We start from the raw sequence: 27,051 nt of genomic DNA on the forward strand, positions 1-27,051 counted from the left end.
TGGAATCTATAGTATTAAGACTCCACAGTTCTTAATAGAGATTGGTCACCTTGATTTGGTAAATTGGTATCTATGATATGGATATTAGAAAAATTGAAAATGCAGAAAAGTCTCTGAACCTAACAAGTGAAGTATGAATTTTTGAATAAATGCATCCCTTTATGCAAGTAACCATATTATATTTTTGATTTTTTTCCTTGCTTTCAGTTACTTCACTTGGAACATCTTCATGGAGGTAGAAAAGCTTTTAATATAGACAAACAGGATTCTGAGAATCAGTTATCTCTATAGAAAAAGCCAATTAGTAAGGCATATTACTAATTATTTCAAAGATGTATGAACTATAACAACATTATTGTACAAATATACCAATTCTTTCAAGGTGTTATTTATAGTAATAGCTGATATTCATTGACTGAAAGTGATATTTGAAATATGTTCAGATACTTATTTGAAAAGTTTTAAACCTCTGAGTTTTAATTTAAGCAGTTTATTCTTGTGCACCTTTAAAGCAAACTATTACCTTTTGTGGTGATAACATTCATGTTCTAAATGTTTTTTTCCCACTCCCTTTTTTAATGTACAACAATTGTAATAGGAAGCAGTAATATTTGCTTAAATTTATCTCAATTGATCTGTGTTTTACATATTTCGAGCCAGATTAATAATTTGTGACATTTTCTCTACCCTCTTCTGGGGAAATCTTATTTGCCATTTTTAATGCCTTAAGTAATTTTTTTTTGGTATGGAGAGGAATATTTTACTTAAAAAATATATATATACAAATATATTCTATGTCATCACTTCTTTTCCACCCATTCTCCTATTGGTCACAAGGATATAGAGCCAACATCACTTTATGTACTAATTTAGAAGCATGATATCTTATAAAAATGGACCTTTTTTTTCCATAGAAGAGGTAATGTTGTCATTTATCTCATTTTACTGGTGAGAAAAGTGTGGTCCAAAAAGATGAGATGGCTCCCAGTGGTACACCACTGGCAAGCACCTGCACCAGGACTACCAATTCTCAGTTCTCACATAGGCTAGCTCATAAGTTAGGTTATTTTAATTTTCAAAAGTAGGGAACTGATATTATAATGCTGACTTCTCACTGCTGTGCCCACAGAAGTTTAGAACTTTCAATATTACAATTAAGGGCTTATTTTAAATTTATGATGTTTCCCCAAATGTTAGCTAGCACACATCAGTTTAGAGCAGCAAAAATATATGCCTCTTAAACTTCAGATTTATTTGAGAGAACAAACATCAGAAAAGAAAATATTTATAATTTCTTAATTTCCAAGTAAGATTCAATGTAATACTCTTATGTCGATTTTCCTCTGTTTTAACATTTTTGTATGTAATAAACAGAATTCACAGTCAACTTCATGTGTTTTCCTTTTTAAACTATACTGTAGAAAGTAGGTTAAACAATCAAATTAGATAGCAAGATTTCCAGTGAAATAAGTTTATTCATCCTTGGTTTATCTTCTGCAAATGAGCATGCATGAAACAGTCCACCTACCATTCTAGTCGCCACAGTTTAATGCAGTTCCACTGAATGATCTTGTTAACCTAACCTTCAATTTGCTGGGGTTTGAACTCTGAATTTCAGCTTAGGAACATAGTTTACAGCTAGGACAAGAGCTTCTTTTGAATTTTTAATCACATGAATTAAAGATTGCTAGAGATGTTGTTTTAGACTTCTGCTATAAGTGATCAGATGTATAGAAAGTAAGTATAGATAAGCCCCAGGGAGTTGAAGCGCAAAGGTAGCAGAACTTGTGACACCATAGGTTGCATACTCTGCACACCAAATGGAGATAGCAACTGCAAAGCATTCATTTGGAGTTGCATCTTAAGCAGTCATAACATTATCTAATATTACACTGTCTCTGATTTTCTAACACATTTTGTAGTTTTCTTCCACCCAATAGAGGTGAGCATGATTTCAAAATATCCTTGAATTAAAACCTCAGAATCATACAGAGACAATTCAGAAGGCAATCAATTTACCAAGGGACTATATGATCATGACAACAGAATTCCTTAAAAACACCAAATTCTTTAATTCAAAACACGAGATGTTTGTGAATTTAATCAATGCTAAAATTTATTTAGTGTGGCTTGACCAACACTTTTTTATGGGATAGAAAATGCCAGAATACACCTCATATTGTACAAAGAGCTGTCTAAAGTGTGTGTGTGTGTGTGTGTGTGTGTGTATGTGTGTGTGTGTGTGTTGTGTGCTGGGTAATGCTGCAAAAAATGTGCTCTTTTACTGTTTCAGAATGGTTTGAAAAACATTGATTCAGAATAATTGAAAAATATTCATGTTATTGGCTCAAGAGGTAGGGTGCTCGCCTGGCATGCGTGCGGCCCGGGTTCGATCCTCAGCACCACATACAAACAAAGATGTTGTATCTGCCGAAAACTAAAAAAATAAATATTAAAATTCTCAAAAAATTCATATTATCATAATTCTTACTATTCCCATATATCTTAGGAATATTCTTAGCACATATAATCAGGTATATATAAAATCATAACACTTAATCATAGCAAAGTTTGATTGCATAATAATTTCCAGAAAAGTGCCCCAAACAGGGTAACTATAAGGTATGGTAATTGGAAATGAGAAAAAAAAAATAGCATTAGCATTCATCGCATGTGTTTGGGTGTTAAATATTTTACTAAATCCTTTTCTTATTTATTCTAGCTTGAGACTTCTTATATGCTAAAATTTGCAGGGAAAAGTTCAGTACAAGTAGACATACTCTTGCTTTATTCTGTGAGCAGATTGACAGTTGGGCGTATAGAACAATGCATTGTTATTTATTATTTCAAGTTGACACACCTCAGAGAGTACAAGAACAAGTATTACTCTGTTAGAACTCTTTGACTACAATATAGAGAGGACAGAAGTGAAACCATTAAAATCATGAAAGTAGCAACAACAAACCATGGGACCCTCTAATTCCTAATTCTGTACAGTCCATAATGCATAAATCACCTAGAGTACACAGTGTGATGTATTACTGGTTTTCTGGATTTGTGCAGCCTAATTTTATTCTCATAAACAGAAAGATGCATGTGTTTTTTACCCCACTCCACGTTCTCTTTAAAGATGAATATCTGTGAGTGGAGTGGGTCATGGATTAATGAATTCAAAGGCTGAGTACAAAAGTGATGGATTTAATCAGGAGCAGTAAAACTATTCTTGCCATAAGTACTGAGAACCAGTACATGGCCTACTTATTTCCCTTTCTGACTTTGAGTCTTTGAAACTATTGAGATGAGAAATTTACCTCTCTTTGGCACTAAATATAGTTTTTGTTTATTTTTTATAATTTCATAGTAACAGGACAAAGCCAGATAAGTACAAAGAAATAAATAAAGACAGTTTCATTCATTGAAAGAGCTTAGGACTGGCCAGAGAACAAGGAAATGCACTGAGACAATGCATTCAATAACTGATAGAGCTCATTGTGGTGAAGCAATAAGGCGAGAAGTAACGGAGGAGAACAGATTTTGGATAGCTTTTGAATACTTTTCTTACCATGTGATGAAATGGTTGCTTAAAGCAGCTGGCTGCATTTAATTATTTTTATTTCAATTTTATTTTTTTTAAATGTGGTTACTTCATAGACACATTTATTTTCCAACATCAGTTCCTTAGTAGTATAATATAGAATGCCTCATTAGCAATGGAAAATGGGCTTAAGTTTGTAGCAGGAATGTTCTGAATAATGTTTTTAGATGTGGAAGAAGTTAGCAAAGGAGATTGTAGAACCTCTTGCTTCCCCCTGGAGAACGCTAAAATAAGTAAAAACTTTTTATTTAATCCTCAAATTTCACATAAGGTCTATCCTCATTTAATGGTACCGTCTTTACCAACTTCTCCCCCTTTGTTCTACCTTATGCTGCAATTACTTGGACGTGCAGTGTAATAAACACATGCCTTAGCTGGGAGCATGTGTTCCTATTCAAGCAAACAGAATGCTTTTCTAGTTTTTTATCTTGTTTCTCATTTGTCATTTAAAGGGGTTTTGCATAGGTTTTAAAAATGTGACTTCTAGGCCAGCAGTACCAACAGCACCTGAGCACTATTTAAGATGAAGATTTCAGGTCCTATATTAATTATCTGACTGAGAAACTCTCAGAGTTCAAGGACACTTTGAGCTTCTGTAAGCTCAGATATGACCTCCTTTACCATAGTGGAAAGGACTGAGTGATTCAATTAGCACCTGAAAACAGCAACAAATGTGGAAGAGCCAAGAAATTTCCTCCATGTCTGATCACACTTATTTACACCAAATGTGTCAGTTCATCTGAGATAGCTCAAGCAACAGTTGTCAACAAGTAGGCAACAAATTCAAACAATAAATACTGGGTAGGTACCTGCTATATGCCCTCTTCTGTGCGAGGCACAAAGAACACACTTTGAAGATGGCGGCCTTGAACTACTTTATAAAGTCCTCTGAAAAGGTTTGTTTTATTTTTTTAAGTTTCTCAAGAGCTGAATCAGTTTTTTTTTTCCCCTGTCTTTCTTTCTTTTTGTTTTTTTTTTTTTTGACTGCTGATGTTACAAAAAACAAAACAAAACAAAAACAAAAAAACCCTTTTATATTTCCAGTAGTTTGCACTTTGCAGGTGGAAAAGCCTTTCCTACCAAAGAGGATGGTTACATCCTCCTGATGAGATTTTCTCAGCCTGACAGTATGTTTACTAAGAATGCTATCTTTAGGGCAGTCTAAAGAAGGCAAGCTTGAGTCCCAGAAAACTACAGCAGCTGAGAGGTTTGCATGTGCCGCTAACTCCAATCTGAAGGCTGAGGCTGAAGCATCGGCCACAGCTGGAAGAATGGGGGGCAGAACACTGGCAATGGGCAAAATGGTTACTCATTTCCTCTCTTGTGATCTTTCATCTTTCATTTTTGTGAATCTCAATACATAGTTGAGACTTTTCCCAGATTCACAATCAACTCTGATTATCTGCCTCCTCTCTCCACTTTTCCCTTTTTAGTTTCTTGGATGCTGTTAGAGGAAGAAGATAAAAAACTATCTGGCATGGAACATTCTTGCATTTCTTCCTTTTTTATTTTACTTTTTTTTTTAAATTTTTTTTTAGGTCACTTAGTATTTGTTGAAGGTTTGTGAGAAAGGAGAGAATAAGGCCAAGGGATAAGGAAAAGCAGAAAGTTTAGTTTCTCTTCAAATATGTTTTTCCTCTCTGACCTCATGTAATAAGTTTGAAATGCATCCAGACATAATATTTACATAATTGTAAGCAGGTAGTGATTCTTTGGGTGACAAAATTATTATACAGTGTTTATTTCCTCCTATTCTCCCATGGTTTTATAACTTTTCGTTTTCCTTGGGATTTAATGTGTGTGGACAATTTAGTTTGAGTAAACAGCCTAGCAATAGTTTGATTGCTTTAAGCTACTCTTAACTTTTTGCTTACCTGAGCATCAACTCTTAAATTCTCTGTAATTACTCAAATCCTCTGTACGGAACACAACAAGATCCACATAGTTGTTAAGAATTTACTAGAGCAGGAGACTGAGAGGGACAGCTGAGTTTACAGCCTGAATATTCCATCTTTCTTGATGCCAGCTTCTCATTCATCCTGCACAGAGGTTTCCTGTGATCTGGCACAAGTCGTACTAAGTTAAGATTTGACAATGAATTCAATATAGTCTAGAATTGATACGGCTAGATTTGAAAAACTACAAACTTCAAGGTGTAAGGAAGATAAAATATATTAAGTGATGGAGTCATAATACTCGCCATTTTACTCACCCCCAGATGTAAAAAGAAGTAGAAAAATGCTAAAAAAAAAAAAAAGACCTTAAATGATCAGCTGACTCTAATATAGTGCATATGATAAGAATGTCTGTATGGTCCTACACCTGGATTTAGAAACAAAATGCACAAAGATAGGAATAGGGGTAAAATGGCTTAGCAACAGCATGTGTGAAAGTGATTTAGGCATTTAGTTGACAATAAGCTCCGTAGGAGTCAACAGTAATGTGGCTGCCAAAAGGGCTGATGAGCCCTAAGGCTGCATTAATAGAAATGTTGTGCTAGAGTAGGAGAAATAATGGTGCCACTCCATTTGGGTGCCACACACACATTTGAAGGAGGTAGACAGCCCTGTGGGGCCCATCTGGACCCATCTGCAAGGAATAATGACAAAGACAGTATGAAATATGATACATAAGAACAGTTGTGGAAAAGGAGAAGACTTTGAGAAGGACATGGTGACTTGCATAATAGACTTGTCCAAAAAGGCTAGAGTTACACTACATAATCAAGAAGGAAGATGACCATGCTGAAGAATCCTGGGCAAGGTGAACTAGAAAAATAATAAAGGCTTTGAAGTGGGACACATCTGGCATGCAATTCTGGCCTGTGAGGCTACTTGATAACTTTCCACAAGTTGATATTTCTCGACTTCACCTTAATTTATGGATTCCAAATATGAGAGAAATCCCTAACACATAGACTTAATTTGAGGATTAGAAATAATGCACTCAAAATGCCTAACACCTTGCTTGTAGGATTTATATTCAAAATCCACATCAGCCAGGATGAAAGTAAAAAATTAGAGAATAATGGGCAACATGGGGAAGAAAGGAGTGAAATGATAATCCTTAGCAATATTAGAGAGACTGATGAACCAAAGAAAATAGAGAGAGCTGAAGTGGACAGGTGATCTGTCAGATGGTCTAGAGGGTTTCTTTGGATAGTGGAAACTATGACCATCATCCTCTGGAATCATTGTACAAACAATAAAAAAAAACGCATTCAAAATAATTCTAACATAAATAATAGTTGTTTTTTCTTCGAAGAAACTAATGCAATTGTGTTTTTGTTTTATACCATTTGTAAGTATTTGGAGATATTTTTTCCCTTTACAAAACAGAAACTTCTTCACTTTAGATGATATCAAAAGCATCACTGAGTAAGAACAGCATAGAGAGAGCTGGCTAAAATTATCCTGAAATTTACAAGTGTTTTTTTTCTATATTCTTCAAATAGGTAATTTATTCCAGAATTCAAAAATCAATTTTCATCTCCCAGGTGAAACCCTGATTTCTTTCACACTCTGAAGATAGAATTCTTCAGGTTCTATTAAGAGCCTTGTGTACACTTTCTCTTACACAGCCTAAGGCACCTGGCTTGTTCCATAGTATCTACTTACTTTCTTTGTCATTGAGAACCTGAAGGTGTATCTGGATAAAGTATGTTTCAGGAAAAGCCCTTTAAATTATGTCCAGAAGGTATTTGAGGTGTTAAAATTTTCTCAATCAAGTTGTTTCAATTTTGGTGTTATAGCAAAACAAACTGCCACCCAAACTCCTAGCAGCTCAGCAACATAATCCTGAGTCTGTGAATGATCTTCCTCATGTTGAAGGCAAGTCAATGAGCAGGAAGTGAAAAGACTCAAATCCCTAATAAAGATGGCTTATTTTTTTTAAAAAAAATTTATTCTTACTTATTTATTTATATTTTATATATGACAGCAGAATGCATTACAATTCTTATTACACATATAGAGCACAATTTTTAATATCTTTGGTTGTATACGAAGTATATTCACACCAATTTGTGTCTTTATACCTGTACTTTGGATAATAATGATCATCACATTCCACCATCATTTCTAACCTAATGCCTCCTCCCTTCCCTTCCCACACCTCTTCCCTATCTAGAGTTCACCTATTCCTCCCATGCTCCCTCTCCCTATCCCACTATGAATCAGCTTCCTTATATCAGAGAAAAAATTTGGCATTTGGATTTTTGGGATTGGCTAAGAACTCAAAAAGCTGAACAACAAAAATATAAATAACCCAACCAATAAATGGGCCAAGTACCTGAAAAGACACTTCTCTTGATTGATGTACAATCAATCAACAAATACATGAAAAAATATTCAACATCTCTAGCAATTAGAGAAGAGAAAATCAAAACCACTCTAAGATTTTATCTCACTCCAGTCAGAATGGCAGCTATTATGCATACAAACAACAATAAATGTTGGCAAGGATGTGGGGGAAAAGGTACACTCATACACTGCTGGTAGGAGCAAACTGGTGCAGCCAATATGGAAAGCAGTATAGAGATTTCTTGGAAAACTGGGAATGGAACCACCATTTGACCCAGTTATCCCTCTTCTCGGTCTATACTCAAAGGAATTAAAAACAGCATACTACAGAGAACAGCCATATCAATGTTTATAGCAGCACAATTCAACAATAGCTAAACTGTGGAACCAACTTAGATGTCATCCAATAGATGAATGAATAAAAAAATGTGGCATATATACACAATGGAATATTACTCAACAATAAAAGAGAATAAAATCATGGCATTTGCACTAAATGGATGGAGTAAGAGAAGGTGTCTCCTTTTTTATGATTACCTTAAATACTAAATAAAGTGTATAATTCCATGCACACACTCCATATCTCTTCTAGTCATTAGTATATCCTAGCAAATATTCTTAATAGAATACAATAAATATTTTTTTGAAGTGAACAAATGAATGACTTTGTAGATCTGTGATTCTCATAAGTTACACATTAGCATAACTTGCAAAATCTTTCAATCTGGTGCTACAGTGAAAGACAATGCAAGACAAAAAGCTTGGGGTTGGGGCTAGGCATTAGTATTTTCCAAAGCTCCTCAGGCAATTTTTATGTGAAGAAAGAAATGAAAATAAATGCAGCAAATAATTTACATTTCAAAATCTCTCATCTTCCTCAATCTAATAGATTAGGATTATATCTGCATATATTAAGATGGAAAATTTTGTTGTTCCTAAAAGCACAGCCTCTATATTTATACCTTACAATTTTTCAGACTAAATATTTTACCTAAAAGTGATTTGAATTAAAGCATGCAAAATATGCAAAATCTATAAACTTAGATTTTTTTGTTTGATATTCACTGATTGCATTCTTCCTAATTGTAATCAATAAGACATCTTACAATTTTTGTATTTTAATTTTAAGCAAGTTAAGTAGGTAAAAGTGGGTTGGTTCTGTAAAGCATTCTTCATAAGGACAAGGTTGCATTATTCTCTTTTTAGAACCTTATTCAGTAATATATTCCATAATTCAAGAACAGTGTCTGGCATATAATAGTAACTCAATAAGTATTTGTTGAGTGGATGAATATTTCCACCTTTCATGGAAAGCCATGTTGATTTTGAGTTAAAAGAGCTAGAAATTGCACATTTAAGAGAACTGAATTGTCCCTTAGAGATCTTTCAACTGACCAGTAGAGTATTTTAAAAGAAACTATAATATAAAACTATATTATAAATACTTCTAGGTTGGGAATGCTAGTTCTAATTTCTTATGATTTAATTTCTGTCAGACTAATGCAAATATATTTCTAGTTTTAGTTTTATATGCATTTGCAAAAATAACCACTCTATACAAGTATTTTTAAATGTATAATCTCTGCATCAGAATCATCAGCATCACCTGGCAACTTGTTAGAAATATAAATTCTTCAGGGATTGTTTTTTAACAAGTCCCTCCCAGTGATTTTACTACAACTATAAAATTCAAAAACAGCAACTAATCTGAGATGGCATTATGACTTGGTAGCATTGCTCAGTCTGGCACTCCACGTAACAACAACAACAACAAAGTAAAACCAGATTCCTCTGCCCGGGCCCAGAAATACCTACAGAGCCACAGCTTTCATGCTGTCAGTGAAGGAAGTACCAAGGATGAGGGGTCAAACTAGAGCAGCGGATGCTATAACACTTCCCTCAATCTGAGTATTGATACCCATCCCTTTTCTTTTTTGGTAAACCTCACCTCAAGTTCTCTTCTTGTCTTTTGTTGATTTTCAGATGTAGTGATGGACATGTATGTAGTGAGCAGTATTTCTAGATCTGTCTTAATAGAGACCAATTAAAGTGTCACTCACTTGAAGTTCCCCATGAGTATAGTACTCACACTTATTTTTTTTCTGATCTTTATATCCGTTGTATACTTGTGCACTAAATCACTTAGCATCATATATACTACATGTACTTTTCCATTAAAAAGTTGCCCATGAAATTAAAAAGTTGCTGATTGATTTAATTATAAAAGAGGTAACAAATACATTGTTTGGCAAGGATTTCCTCTGTAATCTGAAGACAAAATATCTCTCTAGTCTTGGCCATAAGAATTACACAACTGTCTAAGTTTTTTGTGCTACATGGAATAACTTGAAGAAATAAGTTCACTCATCTCCTACTCATTGCCTGTAGGCCAAACCAAACCCCATCTTTTCTGGAGAATCCATGCACTGTCCAGAGAAGACTGAGAGTTACTCATAGGGTTTTTGTTCCTGAAGGAACCTAGCTCTTGCTTGTAGTAGGAATAAATAGCAGGCTGGGGATGTAGCTCAGTAAGTGGTAGAGTACTTAGCATGCGTGCATGAAGCTCTGGGTTTAATCCCCAGCACCATGAAAAAAAATTAAAATAGAATAAAGGAATGAATAAAGAAAGATTGACCACACTGCAAATATTACCATAAATACATTTATAAAGATTATTATCAGTGCATATTTTCTCCAAAGAGTTCATATTGAAATCACATTACTATTTGCCTTAATAATAATGCACAATTAGTTTAAAGCAAAGAAACTAAACCTCTACTTCATACTTTTTCTATTTAGGTAAACTCAGTCTTCCCAAATAAGGAAACATGTTTGACAAGGTGAAAGAATCGATGCATTGATTTACTGCAAGAAAAAGTTCCTTCTCTTCTCTTCTTCAGTCTTTCTTTTCTTAATAAATTCCTGTGGTGCAGTACATGTAACAAAAGATAAAGCTCTGGCAAGAGTAGAGGAGCCCAGACTTTGCTCAGGCAAGATGATGCAGTTGCTTGCCTCACTCATGTAACATAATGCAGGGTTTTGTTGGGTCATGGTTTCACTTATGTAAAATGATGAATATGGTAAAGATATTTATAATTACTTAATATGGAATGTATAAATATGTACTTATATAACAAAGGATAGGAGATAGGAAAATTAACAGAAACATTGTTAGAATAAATAACATATGATATACTTTAATTCTATCTTTTTGGTTTTTAAATGAAATTAAACCTCTTTAACCAGAATTTTTATGTGAAATGTTAATAGAGACATTCATTTGAAAGTCCACATCTCCATAATGTGCAAGTTTCACTAGTGGAAATTAGACTCTTGGCTGGAAGAAGTGGGGATTTTATTTCTCAGTCTGCACACATACTATGCTGATATTCAATGATAATATTTTATTTATTTTATTACCTCATAATAAGATACATAGTAATGATTTTAAGATACTTTCATCTGATGTATTCTGATTTTTCCAAAGTAATGCACAAGTAAGTTGCTACTGTTGTTATTTCCTGAATTCCACACTTCAAGCAGAATTTATGTATTATTCTTAAAGGCATTTGTTAACAGACAGTGTAGAAAGAAGCTGTATGCATTCATGAACTTTTTTCCATGACAAGATTTTGAGGAAGAAGAGAAAGAAGAATAAGAAACAGTAGAAAATGAAGGGCATGATTTGTCATTCTAACACTTCCTGTAAATTCGTTAATTTTTTTGTTGCTGTTTCATGTGTTTTCCTCTTTGGTGATAGTGGTACACATTCACTCAAGCCTTCAAAGTTGCTAAAGATATGATCTCAAGTTAAATGCAATTTAAGAAATGCTAAATGGTTGTGGGAATCAGATTAGAAATGGTGTAGATGCTGCAGTGTGTTCAGAATGTTGAGGTTCCTTAGAGAAATATGATCTAAGTTGATGGCTTTCAAATCAACACATTGGACAAAGACTACAGTGTCTTCAAGGAATAGGAACAGATATGGTTGGATTTAGGCCTGGTGGAATTCAGCACTTGTGAAACATCACCTTAATAGGCTTATAATGTATTTTGGAATGGGAGAAGAACCTATTCTACATTCCACTATTATCACTATTAGTCTAGACTCAAGGGCTAACGTGTATGCAGAACTGTATTTTTTCGGCAGCCCCACTAATAGTAGATAACTAATGATAAAGGTAACATAATACTGAGTTCCTTCCCTTATAAAAGAATGCATTACAGTGAATCAGAAGAACTCTTTCAAGTGTATCCAAGTATCTATCCACCAAGTGAGGAACACAGTGGAAAATATAGAGAAATGAGTGTTTTATTATACAATATAGGATATAAGTGTTATTGGAATTCAACTCATTCAACTAAATGCATCAAAGTTGTTCCCATTGAGAAGGAAGTATAGTAAGGAGATCTTTAAAGATGAGTAGAATCTGAATAGAAAAACAAGGAAGAGGAAGAAGATAATGGACATTCCCATCATGAGACTATTGATACAAATAGAGCCATGTGCCTTTTTTTATTACTATTAGTTGTTCAAAACATTACAAAGCTCTTGACATTTCATATTTCATACATTTGATTCAAGCAGATTATGAACTCCCATTTTTACCCCGTATACATATTGCAGACCGAGCCAGGATTATCAGGTCTGTGCTGGGCAGAAGGGTACAGGGAAAAATTTATGCCGGTGCAATTAAGAGGGATGAAGGTGGGTTGCTGGAAAATACAGTTCTGCAAACATGTTAGCCCTTGAGTCTAGACTAATAGGCATAGTCCCTTCTCTATTTTCCAATCTGTTTTATACTGGAAGGCAAAGTACTATTTTCCTCACAGAGGAGAACTGCATGCACTTTTAAAAGTGCTTCTTGTTTAGGTATCAACTTATCTTTATGAGATTTCACTTCATTATGATAGATTTTGGGTAATGAAGTTATGATAAGAGATGTAATTTTAAAGTAGGAATGTTTACTCAAGTCAGCACCACACATTTGGGATCATGTGAGTATCACGCGGTTCTCAGGGGCTTTTGCAACAGTTCAGGTTGCTATTTCTACATACATTTGCTGCATTTCTCCAGCTCTTAACTTTCTCCAAATGTTTATATGGGGGCAGGGAAGGGGACCATAAAATAATGTGGCTGTAATTATGAGGCTTTCGTGGGACATAAACTAAAGCAGCAATGTAGAAACATTTTGAAAATAAATCCCAGAGAGAAAAAACTATCCACCAGAAGAAGAAAACAGGGTCTGATGATCTGAGCAAAGAAATATCGGCCACAGGCATACTTCTCAAGAGGACGGTCGTTCAGTGGTTGCTAACCTAGCTCTGCAGCCACACTGCCTTATGGAGACCTGGGGCCATCTTTTAGCTGTGTAAGCTTGGGAAAGTTGTTTCACCTCTGCATCCCTGATTTTCCCATCATAATCTGCCTCATAAAGTTATGTGTGAAAATATCAGTACAGTGATTAGAGGGAGGTGTCCTATAAAACAGGACACTTTTAAGACTGAAAGAAGGTGGGAAAATCATTGAAGTTTATATCATGTTTTGAAATGTTTATGTATTGATTGCAAAAGTTTCCTTATGAAACCATAGGTTTATCTCACATGTATTTTCAAAAAATAAGCTTCCTCTGAAAAATAAATGAACACATACCCACACACATTACAACACAATGGAATTCTTTTTATGGTATACTGAATATTATGGAGGAACCCAGGTAGAATAATTATTTTTGGTACATTTTCAGAAAATGAACAATAATCGGTTTTCTAAGTTTTTCTGTATTATTGTGTCACTGGCTTTGGTACTAAGAATATATTTTCTTTTTCAATGCATTTTTATTTTTATTTATTTATTAATGTTGATGCTATTTTGATCAGGCTAAACTCAAACTAGAGATCTTCCTGCCTCAGCCTCCTGAATAGCTGGAATTAAAGTTGCATGCCACCTTAACAAGCTTTATTTTTAATTTTTAAGACAATTTTATTGAGTTCATATAATTTACATGCTATAGATTTACATGCTATGAAACTTATTTTAAGTGTTTAATTCAGTGTTTTTAAATAGATTTACAAAGATCTGCAAACATTACTAGAAAAACTTTCTGTTTTTAGCTTTATAAATTTATCTATAAATCTGTTCCTTTTTTATAATGGCTTCATTCAAATCATTGATACCTTCAATGGTTTCTTCTATTTGAATCAAAGTTTTTTTTTTTCTCTTGCATTGAAGATCAAACCCATAACTTTGCACATAGTAAGACATTCACTCTACCACTGACCCATGCCCCAGCTCTGGATCAAATTTTTTCACTTAGCTATCAGTTAACAGATATTGAAATAACAGGTAAGCTCAAGGCAAATTCTATTAATGAGAAGATATATTCTGTTTCAATTTTCTTTAACATGTCACATGACAGGTTGAGTTTGGGAACTATGAGGTAAGATGGTCAGGATGTAATATTAAAATTATTACCAATTTTAAAAATTAGGTGAAATATAACATCCAATGTTCTACTCCAATATCATTCTATAGAAATATAATGCCACATATTTTAATTTTAAATTTTCTAGTAGCTACATTAAAACATATAATTATATAATAGAAAAAATAATAAAATAAAAATATGTTCATAATTCCATGTAAATATTTTAATAGGCTCCACCTCTTTGTTTAATTTGCATAACTTTTTGCCATTATCTAACACTATTTTATATGATATTGCTTTTAAGATGTTAGTATTTTTAATTTTGAATGCTTTGCATTATTTAAATCTGTAAAATCCCAGGAATTCTGTTTTTTTTCATTATAGTATATATAATATACACTTTTCAGTTAAAACTAGAAGCTCCAAATAATTTCCTCTACAAATTAAGATATGCTGCAAAATTAAAATTTAAAAATTAAATATTTTGTATAATGTTTGATTTTTTTCCTAAATTAACTTTCTCAATTTCCCCATGGCTGTTTCAAGGATACATTTTAATTTCTGTTTGCAAGATTTTTCTTCCATTATCTTAATCTAGGAAATGCTTCAAAAGCTAGCAATATTTGGTGCGCAACTTTTGCAATAGTTTATTAAGGCTTTCCTGGTGATTTAACACAGTGATATAAAAATTGTAAAGGCATGCTAATACCATTCAGAACACTTAGGCTTTTGTGTAAAGCAGTTTTTCAAAGACTCCAATCTTCTAAAATCTGTTTTCTAATGGACAAAGAAAATCATGCATTGCCATGGTGGTTTTTGAAAAATAAAATCATTATTATTTTCATCACAAAAAAATTTGTATTTTAGTTTTACTGTGTAAAAATTTTTTCTACATTCAAATTTCTATTTCATTTGGAGATTTTTCAGAGTTTGGAAAAAAAGTATAAATTATAGGTATGCCACTGTCAATTTCTGTTCTATATGTTTTCTGTGAATTTTTTTAAAGACAATTTTTCTCACCAATATTTATATTTGTATTATCATAATAATGCAAATAATCTTATCTTTAATTTTGACTATTAATTTTAATTTTGAACTTTGTTTCATTTCAGAAAATTTAAATATTCTAAACTTTACTTTGATATTTTTAAAGAGTATGAAAATATTAAACTACAAGAATGAGCTTTTCTATTTGAAATTTGATATCAAGGACATAAAACTAATATCATCTAGTCATTTACAAAGTTCTTCTGTAATAGAGCCAATATGGTAGCAGTTATCACTTTTATTTTTGTATAAGCATAGGAATATTTGGACTCAAACATGAACAAAAGTAATGAAGAATACTAATTTGATATAAATGAAAACCTTTCAGAGTGATATGTTAATATACCTTTGTAGTTGCATTTGTTAAATTCTATTTATGGTATAATAATCTAAAAGCAACTATTCACTTAAAAAAAAAAAAGATAACCAACTAATTTTTTGGTACTGGGGATTGAACCTTGGGCACTTTAATACTGAGACATATCCCCAGCCCTTTTAATTTGTTTTATTTTGAGACAGGCTCTCATTATGTTCAGGGCCTTGCTAAATTTCAGAAGGTGGCCTCAAATTTGTGCTCCTTCTGCCTCAGCTTCTTGAGTCACTGGGATTACAGGTATGAGACATCTTATGTGGCTATAACTACTAAATTTGAGGTGGTTTCTGATATTTTAAAGATCTATATGTTGGTTTTCATGTGTTTAGTGATATAATTACAGTCCCTGTACAACATAATAGTTGTCAATTAACAATTTGTATAGAAGTTCATACTTCTTGGCAAGTAAAAATTCAATGATTAAAAAATCGATTTGAATTTATTTAAAAAAGGAAAAGGACCACCAAACAATTAAATAAATGCTTACTGATAGATTTACAAAATGAAGTATCTAATAAAACCTCCACAAAAAAAAACACTTATTACTATAATCTCAGTGGCTAAGTGGCTTAATGATGGAATCTGAATAAAACTATCCTGAATTATGCAATTATTGATAATACTTAGGACAATATTAATAGGATGTGGGGATAACAATTGTGAGTCTGGATTTCTCATGTAAACTGGGACTATTATCCTGACTTCTTGAAAGTAATTTCTATGACTCTATGCACAAATCAGCTGACAATACATGTGTCAAAAAGATGATCACACACTGTATTGATCAGACATGCATTTTCATACAACATACTTAAACATTGGTTTGCCTGTGTGAGGGACACTATCTAATTTCAAACTAAAGTTAGGACTGGCATGAATCTCTCCACAGACTAACTTCTCTTCCTCCCTAGCTTCTCTTTATTCTGTTCTTCAATCCATTAGGGGAAAATACAGTTAAGGAAATTAAGAGTTAAGTTGGAGGACCTTGTGCTTTTGAGCATGGCTTTTGAGAACAGTTATAAAACCTTCACCTTTTTCCTCTCTCATGCTCTACCCAGGCTAGGGAAGGCAGATGGTGCTGACAGTGTCAATTAAGGAGTTAATAAGCAAGGAAAGTCTGTCTGTGGCTAATCAGGGTTGAACATCATAGGATCGTATTAAGTAATATTTGTTGAGCACTGCTATAAGCAAAGCATTATCCAGTTGTGCTGAGAGCGATGGTGGCCCTGGGTCAGTCTTGTCATCTCCTCAACTTAATTTCCTTTTCTCTTAAATAGGCATGCATGATCCTCATGATTGTCTAAAACATTTATTTAAAATGGAGAAAGTATGCCAACATACAAGCACATTAGGACATCAGTGGCTTTAGAGAAAATAGGTTGATCCTAAAAAGTTGCTAGCATACTTGGCCATTAATACCATTAACATTTTTTTTTCTTTCTTTTAATTCCCTCTTGCATTGATGAGGAAACTAAAATACAGAGTAAATTCCACCAGGCCACACAGTGAGGTCTGATAGAGCCAGAAGAGACTTTATGAAATCCAGACTGTCAGACTAATGTTCTATCAGCTAGACCTCCATGTGAGTCTCATGTAGGTAGGAAGAGCTTTCTCTAAAATGCTCATAAAGCAAATCAGAGCAAGGCTTCATTCCATGTGATTTCTAATTTGAAATGCAAACAATTGCCAATTTGTTTGACTTGTATTTATAATTATTTCCTTGTGAATTACTCATCACTAAATGCTTTATAAATATTTTCTCTTTTTTTCCAATGTCTATGGAATGATCATAGCATAGAAAATGTTGGCTTTCAAGGATTTATTAATATCTCCTTTTGAAATAACATGTATTTTGTAAGCTCAAGAAAAAAGCAGTTTAAATGAAACAAATCTTGAATCTGAATTCCTTCTCAGACAATGACTTATCTGATGTGCTTAATAAGATGAACTACAGAGTGACTTTTATTTAAAGGACCCATTATAGAAGGAGAGAAGCAAATAGGCACACTTGAACTTCCTTGAGCATGGCCTTGCCATCAGCTCCATCTGATGGATTTTTAGACTTCACTAAGTTTGTGTAAGCTGAAGGCATCTCCCTGCATGCATTACTGAATCTGGTTTCACTTTTGCCAATAATGAAGAAAATAAGCGAGTGGCCATAACATGGCAGTGTGCATCATATACTTACCATAACCTCAAAATCCAACTCTACATGAAAAAGCTGAGCCCATTATTTCTTTTTGAACATGAGACTCAAATCAAAGCAATTTATAGATGGTAAAATAAATATTCTTTTACTTAGAAACTTAACAAATCCAGGGCAGAATTTGGATCTTAGTGACTTGATTCAGAATATTGCTCTTACACTGAGCTTGGAATCAAGTCAATACTAAATAATGTTAAATAAAGAAAGAAAGCAGAGTCCTCCTCCCTTTTCTTGGGCCCTTTTGCTATTAAATGGCAATACCGTATGTTTTTAGTCTCCCCTGCTCAAAATTTGATGTGAATTTAAACCAGTTCAAACATTAAAAAGTGCAGTATCCACTTTTAAAAATAAAACTTCCAAATTGTTATATAGTAACAACAGTCCCTTTAAGCCAGAGAGGGAGAGGAATCGTCAGAAGAAATTCAGAACAGAGTAACCTGCTTATTAGAAGTCCACAGAACTGACTAATAGGTAAAAATCAAAGGAAAAAAACGAATGATACAGCTGGGCACAGTGGCACAGGCCTGTAATCTCAAAGGCTCTGGAGGCTGAGGCAAGAGGATCGCAAGTTCAAAGCCAGCCTCAGCAAAAAAGCAATGTGCTAAGCAACTCAATGAAACTCTGTCTCTAAATAAAATCCAAAATAGGGCTTGGGATGTGGCTCATTGGTCAAGTGCTCCTGAGTTCAATCCCTGGTTCCCTCCCTACTACCCACCCCCAAAAGAATGCCACATATCTTGCTGAACAAGGTCATGGTAAACCAAAGCTCTAATAATAATATAATCAATCAGGTAGAGCCACTTCACATTTTGATCCAATTTCTCTCACACTGAAAATGAACCAGCTTTTTTTTTTTTTTTTTTTTTTGCTAATAATAAATACCATAGTATGAAGGTCATAGTAATCAAATGGCAAGTCCTCAGTTTTACATAGTATTTAAAATATTGTCAAGGAAGCTTGTTTAAAGTAAGTTTGTTAGTCAGCTCTTCATAAATTTGACCAAATACCTGACCCAAACGACTTAAAGGAGGAAAAATTTATTTTGGCTCATGACTTCAGAGGGTTTAGTCAATGATCCGATGACTCCATTGCTCAGGGCCTGAGGCCAGACAGAATATCATGAGTGGAAGGTCAAACATGTGGTAGAAAGGTATGGTGAAGGGCTGGGGATGTGGCTCAAGTGGTAGCGCGCTCGTCTGGCATACTTGTGGCCCGGGTTCGATCCTCAGCACCACGTACAAACAAAGTTGTGTGCGCCCAAAACTAAAAAATAAGTAAATACTAAAATTCTAAAAAAAGAAAGAAAGAAAGAAAAGAAAGGCATGATGAAAGAAACATGCTCATCTCATGGCAACCAGGGAGCAGAGACCTGGGGCATGGGATAAGGGGAAGATACATTCCCTACAGGTATACCCCTAATGACCTACTTCCTCCAACCATGCCCCACCTGTCTTTAGTTTCCATCACCTCCAAGTAGTGCATTCAAACTATGAATCCATCAAATGGATTAATACACTGATGAGGTTAGTGTTTTTGTGATCCAATCATTTCCTAAAAGCCTTGTGTCTGAACACAGATGCATTAGGAAACAGGCATTCAACACATGAGCCATTGGGGGCACTTCATATCCAATTACAATAGTAAGTGTGGTAATAATCCAATCAATGTAGAATTTTTGAAAATATTCATGCAACTCAATCTTTACTCCTTGCCCATCTTAAAACTAAAGACAAAATGAGATGGGGAGGGAATAACAACTTGGATACCAAGATCTGAATTCCACACCCCAACAGGAGACTCATTTTTAATGACTGACAGTGAAATGAGTAGGATAGGGAGGCAAGACAATATAAGGAACAGGGTTAGGAGAAGAAAACGGTCATTTGAAAGAAAATGACAAGGTTGGGGGAAACCTCTCTCCAGATCTTGGAAACATTAAAAAGAGAGATCAGGAGGATGATGCTGTTTTCCATTTCTCCTTACCTGATTCTTCCTGCCTTTTCATTGGTTAAGCTTTATAGGTTGCAATAACTGGCACGGAAGAGGTATGCCTGTCAGCTGTTCACAATGCAGAATCTTGAAAAGGTCATTGTGGTAGCAGTATGACAGGCCATGTAAGTCATTATGTGCCTTATAACGCATTTGTAAGTAGAATGAGAAGGAGGGCAAATTAATGTAAACTCTGCCATAAGACCTTTGAAAACATGTTAGTTATTTTGAAAGCTAGATTCTGCTATCTATTGAGAAAGATGAATAGCTATTTCCTTACAAATATGTTACTTTCCCGAGGAGCAACAGAAATGAGAAATATGTTCATTTGCTGTGAAGAGGCTTAAAGAAAATATATATATCGAAAGCTGAAGGAAAGTGATTCAGGAAGAAGATATTTAATAAACTAGGAATGCAAATCCTACATGCGCTTAGGTTTTGGTCAGTACCAGTTTACAACATTTTCTGATTGTAAAAATCATAAGATTTTCAGAGTCATGTACTTTTAAGGAATAGCCAAATAAAATTACCAGGTAATTTAATGTATTAATGAGTTACCAGAGTTTATATTGATTTTTTTTTGTTTATTGCAGTCTTATCTTGCACTGACAATATAATTTTACACCATTAAACAAAGATTCTTCTCTGAATGAAAATGAGTGCACATATAACATATTTTTTGGAAATGCTAAAGTGAATCTCCAACCCTTACTATAGGTGATTGTTACAGTAGCATCTCGAAAGAGATAGTTATCCATATGCCTTCCCCAGATCCCAGACACACCACGGTACCACTATTATACACTTAGGCACAGTTTCTAATGGCAAAACCTATTAGAATGCAGAATATTCTCCTGAGGGAGGAGGTGGAAGTCCTGTCACTCGAGATGTTTAAAACTGTGCTGGATAAGTACTAGAAAGCTCTGAGTGCATGTGCTGCAACCCTCAGGACAGAACACATGACCTAATGGGGGCTTTCCATCCCTTAATGTCTCCGATTTGCTGGCCATTTTAATAGCTACCTCATTTTTAAGTTGATGAGCAACATTTTTTAATGGAAATTTAGTTTGGTCTATAAAGTGTCAAAGCAGAGGTGACAAGACAAACCACAAGGGAATGGAGGAAGCCTCTAGGAGATTTAATTGATTTGGAGGAGGGTTGAGCAAACACAACAGTATATTAGGGTTTAGCAAATGCCTCAACTTTTTTTCAAATGTTTTCAGTTCAAGGAAACCCAAAACACATTTGGCTAAACACTTTTTCCTTAATTTTCAAACCCATGTGTATTTCAAGGGAAATTTAATCCATGTGTTTCTGATTCATTTACACTTAGCTCATCAAAATGTGGTTTCGTAAGATCCATTTGATGTCTAAGAAGCCTTGTGAGCTTTTTCATAAGTTTTTTTTTTCTTTCTTTCAACCAGGAAGTTATATTTTGCCAAGAGTCAATGGAACTTCAACCCGAAAAGAGCCAGTTTTGTTTGGGAATCTTGGAATCCTGGAAGTTGGTGGAAGCAAGTGAGCAGGGAGAGGATATAGGAACATGGACTCAGCATGAATCTTCCCATTTCTAATGTGCTATCAATTCAAATGACTTGAAGTTGTTTTCTTTTTTTTTCTCAGTTTACAGTAGAAATTCCTTCTTCAATTCTTAGAAATCTTGTAGAAATCACAAGGATAATTTTAAATAGGGTATAATATTGTCATGTGATCTGTTAATTGTTAACTAACGTGTCACTGGGTGATGCAGAGTCAGAGCAGTAGTGACATATTTACCTTGGAGGCAGTTAGAAAACATGACTCAAAAAGGTGTTTAGATTGGCTGTTTTTCTGTATTTAAAAAAATAAAATAAAAAGCCTTCTGCCTAGTTTTTTTTTTTTTTTTTTTTTTTGCTCTGTGCACAGCACTATCTTTTTTCTTTTTCTTTTTCTTTTTTTTTTTAAGAAATAAGACAAAAAGACTCAGTGAATGTGCTGATTCAGGTGCACACACAATCCCCTATCTCATTGCCTGTGTTCCTAAAGAGCATCTGGGGTAAGGAAACTTGCATCCGGTCCATCCGTCAAGAGTCCACGCGAAAGCCAACAATGTTTGCACCTGCAGGATGAATTACATCTTCAGTGAGTGTGGGAAGCTACATAATGAGGCAGCTGAGTGGCTGACACATTTCTTTGCTCTTGTTCTTACTGTACCTCCTTTTTCAACTACCTTCACTTTCCCACTCCTTCCTCTCCCTTTTCCCCATCTTTAGATAATCACCACTAGATAATGGAGCAAATGTGGCACATTCATCCAAGGATGGGTTGACATGGATTACACATTGCTTTCATTTGGTTGTTCTTTGGATAAATTCTTCGTTGAGAACAAGATAATGAAAACCATACGGTCATTGAACACACAAAAAATCTGCTGTCACTTTGGCTGTTCCCTTGCAGCCCATTTCATTTCATAAAGGCTGGCCCTGGACTTGACTCCAGTTGGAAGATCCCAGCCAGGTGGAATCCTGCCCCCTATGGGCCTGAATAGTTAAGCAAAAAAAATGCCAGTTTTGTTCTTGCCTGTCACTCATACATCAGAGAGCTCATATGAGTGTAGCATCCCTTGCTGGCCTGGCAGAGCTTTAGAAACCTTGCCTTTTAAGTTATTTGTTTGAGTTCTGTTCTGACACTCTTCTTTGGGAAGAAGAACCAGGTGGAGACAGAAGAACAGGACAAATAATAACTAAGAATTAAAAGAATACTGGAAGTTTCTAAACTCATGCTGACTTGAAATATTGAGCCATTGCCTAAAGGAAATAAATATGTCATTATGATGGGAGAAAGTGAGTTGTAGTATATTTCGTGGCTTAATTTTTAATAGTAAAAGAGAGAGTTATAATTATAATTTTAACTATGGCAGCAAGTTCAGAATACAGGTGTGAGGATAAATGATTATGCATGGGTTCAAACTCCCTTATAAGTGAATGAAAAGATCCAAAGCAATAAAAATACAGATGAGGTCCCTGGGATTTAAACATAAGAAGTTTATTTTCACTTTGTAATTTGTTACTTGTTTTATACAAGTACGAAAAAACATCATAGAAATATTAAATTCATCTTTGAAAACATGAAGGTAAAAGCCAGCATTGTGGTTCAAATTAAAAAAAAAAAAACTAATTCTCTTAAAATGAACTGGGAAGCCTCTGTCGCCTTGATAAAAACATTATGAAAAAGTCAATCTGTTATTTCTAACTTCATTCTTTCTCAAAGATATGTAATTGAGAGTAACAATGGCAATGTACAAAATGTAACTGTCATACATCTTTTTAATGCAGGAGAAATAGTCTCAAGATTTATTTTTTAAAGCAAATAAATGTTTAGCTTTTAATTATGAGAAATATTTTTCAATAATTATCAAGTAAGACAAATTTCCATAACATAGAATTGTCTTATTATGTCTTCCTTATGAGGATAAAAATAGAAGCAAAGAGATGAACAAAAAAATTGCATTACTGTTACGATTTATGTTACTGAGAGAAAGGAAATTAGAATAATTTTGTTCAAACTCCTAATTTTGGGACAAAGAAACAAAAATCCAGAGATTAAAAAACTTTTCCAGAGTTCTCAAGCTGGTTTTTATCAGAATAGGTAAAATGAAATCTGAATACTAGTGTAGTGCTATTTTAATAATGAATAAAAAATCTAAGATCAATATAGTCCTAGGATAAGCACATGGACTAAGACTCCAGAGAGACTGAAATCGAAAAGTTTTCAATAGTTAGAAATTCCAGTGCACACAGCCACATTAGAAGAACGAAAAAATTGTACATTATCTTAAAGCCCAATATCATTCCCTGTGGTCATGAAGAGACCCCAAGGTGACTCAGGATGACCCTACAAATAGCACACACTAGACAGCTTAAAAGGCAAAAATTTATTTTTCCTTCAGTTTTTCAGGTTAGAAGTCTGAGATGAAGGTGTTGGCAGGGTTGATTTCTTCTAATGTCTGTCTTCTTATTTTGTTGATGACTGTTTTCTCCCTTTGCCTCACAGGGTCTTCTCACTACTTGTCTGTCTCATCGTCTCTTTTGACAAGGACATCAGTCATACTGGATCAGGATCCACCTTAATGACCCCATGTTAATTTAATCACTTCCCTAAGAACCTTATGTGTTGGTCCATTTGGGTTGATACAACAAAAATATGGGTAATTTATATAGCTACAAATTTATTGATGACAGTTCAAGAGGCTGGGGAGAATGAGATCAAGGTTCTAGCAGATTTAATGTCTGGGAGGGCTTGATCCCTACTTCAAAAAAGCTTTCTCACTTGTTCCCACAAGAAGGAAGGGCAAGCCAGTCCTCTGGAGCCTCTTATATAAGGACCTTAATCCCATTCACTAAGGCAAAACCTCCAGAACATTACATTTCCCTCAAACCCTACCTTCTAATACTATCACCCTGGTGAATATGTTTCTACATGCAAATTTGGGGAAAACATAAATATTCAGACCTTAGCAGCTTTTCTCCAAATACAGTCACATTCTGAAATCAGGGAGTTAGGGCTTTGACATGTGAATATTTTGGGGGGTACATAATTAAGCATGTAACACTCATTTTCATATATTCACTCCTGCATATACTTTCCTTGGGAATGAGTAGGAAGTTTAACTTTGCACCCTATGGAATATGGCAAAGGTAACTGGTGTTATTTCCATGATTACATTACATGGCATTATCACTAGTCTTTCTAGAAGGCGAACTCTAGTGGACTAAATTGTCTTTCCTGTTAACTTTCTCTCCTGTTGGCTTTGAAAGAGTTAAGTGTCCGTGTTAGGAGGCCAAATGGCAAGGAGCTGAGGGGGGCCTCCCGCCAATAACTAGTAAGAAGCCAGCTCCTTCAGACTTATAGCCATAGGCAATGAATTCTGCCAACAACCTGAGTGAATTTGGAAGCAAATTCTTCCTCAGTCCTCCAGATGAGAATCCCAGTCCCGGCCAACACCTCAATTGGAACCTTGCAGAGCTGAGCTTTGCCTGAACTCCTAACCTACAAAAACTGCAAGGTAATAAGTATGTGTTGTTAAGCCTCCAGTGTGGTGGTCATTTGTTACATGGTATAGAATGATAATCTCTAAAAATATGAGAGTGTCTTTGGAACCATCCTGAAGAAATTTTGATGAACATGATAAAAGAATACCTGCATAGCCTGGGCAGATTGTTAGCAGAATTCTAGACAGTGAGGACATTGTCGGTGAGGACTGAAATGAGGTAAGAAGCATGTTACTGGAAATTGGAGAAAGTGGGATCCTTGCTAAAAAGTGGCATAAAGTTTAGAAACATTGTCTCTTACAGTTATATGGAGGGTAAGATTTGCCAGTGATGTGTGGTCCTTTAACTGACTTTGCTGATAGGCCTTGAAGTTGAATTGAAAAACCAAATATTTAGCTAGATTTTCAAAGAAAGAGTTGAAGGTGCTGCCTTATTGATTCTTGATGACTATAGAAATTTTAAAAAGGAAGGAGTTCTTGATGATTTTGAAAATTTTCAGTTTGTACAGATTTTTTTAAAAACAAAACAAAATATTAAACAATTTGCTATTGAAAAAGCTTGTTATGGGGAAATAGTCAAGGATGTGACTCTACAACTTAGTAAAACCTCAGAAATTATTAAAATGCTAAGTATTCTATCACAAAAAAATGACTTTTCAAGAGATTAAGGTTGAATACCTCACAGATTCTTCCAAAGTATAAAGATATTACTAAGTGAATTATGGTGTGCTTTAACCATTTTAGAAGGTTGACAAAGTGGAGAAGAAATTATCTCAGAATTCCTGAGATACTGGGAAATGATTGTTTCAATGAAGGCACTACCATCTTGGACTGAGAAGGACAGAGAAGATGATATGAGAGGAGGCTGTCATTCCAAATTCTATTGGTAGATAATGCTGATGTAACTGCTCAGCTATTACCTTTGAAGATATATACTTTGACTGAAAAAGCAAAACCAAGAACCCAGAGGAGGGGCCTAGAGACACACAGAATTACCCCCAGGCCCTTGAAACCAAGTCACAAAACCAAATATTTACCTAGCTGGATTTCAGAACTGCCATGGACCAGTGACTTCTTTCCTTCTTCATTTCTGCTCTTTGTTTATTCTTGTGGTGCTGGGGATTGAACCCAAAGCCTCATTCATGCCAAATAAGTGCTCTACCACTGAGCTATATCCCCTGCCCCATTCTGTACATGTTTGAACTGTAATGTTAGATGTTATTTTTGCTCTATCCCACTAATTTATACTGAGCTTGAATGGAGGCAGATAACTTATTTCTTAGTTTTACAGGGATTAGGATCACAAGATGGAGAGGAACTGTACCTTAGAAGCTAACCATCATGCAACAGAGGATTGCAACCAAACTCAAAAGTTTATTTAAATGATTAAACTTTTAGTTTTGAACTGATTCTCTACTGGGTTGAGACTTGGAAAATGTGGGAGGAGACAAATTTATTTTGCATGAGGGAGGGGCATCAATACTTGGTGGCCAGATGGTGAATAGTGGTCAACAGAAATGGAAGTGACCCTAAAGTTTCCTGTGTTCATGCCATGTATATTCCCCCACCCTAGATTATGGGTGGGACTTGTAACTTTCTTCTAATTAATTTCTATTAATTAATATCACTCCTGAGATTATGTTACATTATGTAAAATCACCTTGTTAGAAATCATTCTTTATGTTTCTGACTTTGCAGAAGCAATCTTCCATGAATCTTACATCTACATGGAAAAAAATTCTGTTAACAGGATGGATGAACTTGTATGTGGACCTGTCCCTAGGCAAGCACCCAGTTAAGAAGCACTTATTTGTAAATCTCTTCTTGTGTCTTTTCACCTAAATCATGTGAACATGTTATGTTCAAGACCAGAAAGTTGTACACTCTTGGAGCTAGAGGTTTTGGTAGTCATCTGTATTGCTCCTTCAATACAGATAGAGATAGTGGAGCTCAACTGAGTAAATAGAAGTCAGAGTTACCCTGTTCAGTGACCCAAATCTTACTTCTCTACTAAGAAACTTAGTTTACTCTTTACACGGCTCTTTTCATGCTTATACGATGGACCCTAGCTTCAGGTCCAAAA

Source organism: Ictidomys tridecemlineatus, chromosome 7 (genome assembly GCF_052094955.1).
Source record: "Ictidomys tridecemlineatus isolate mIctTri1 chromosome 7, mIctTri1.hap1, whole genome shotgun sequence".
NCBI lineage: Eukaryota > Metazoa > Chordata > Mammalia > Rodentia > Sciuridae > Ictidomys > Ictidomys tridecemlineatus.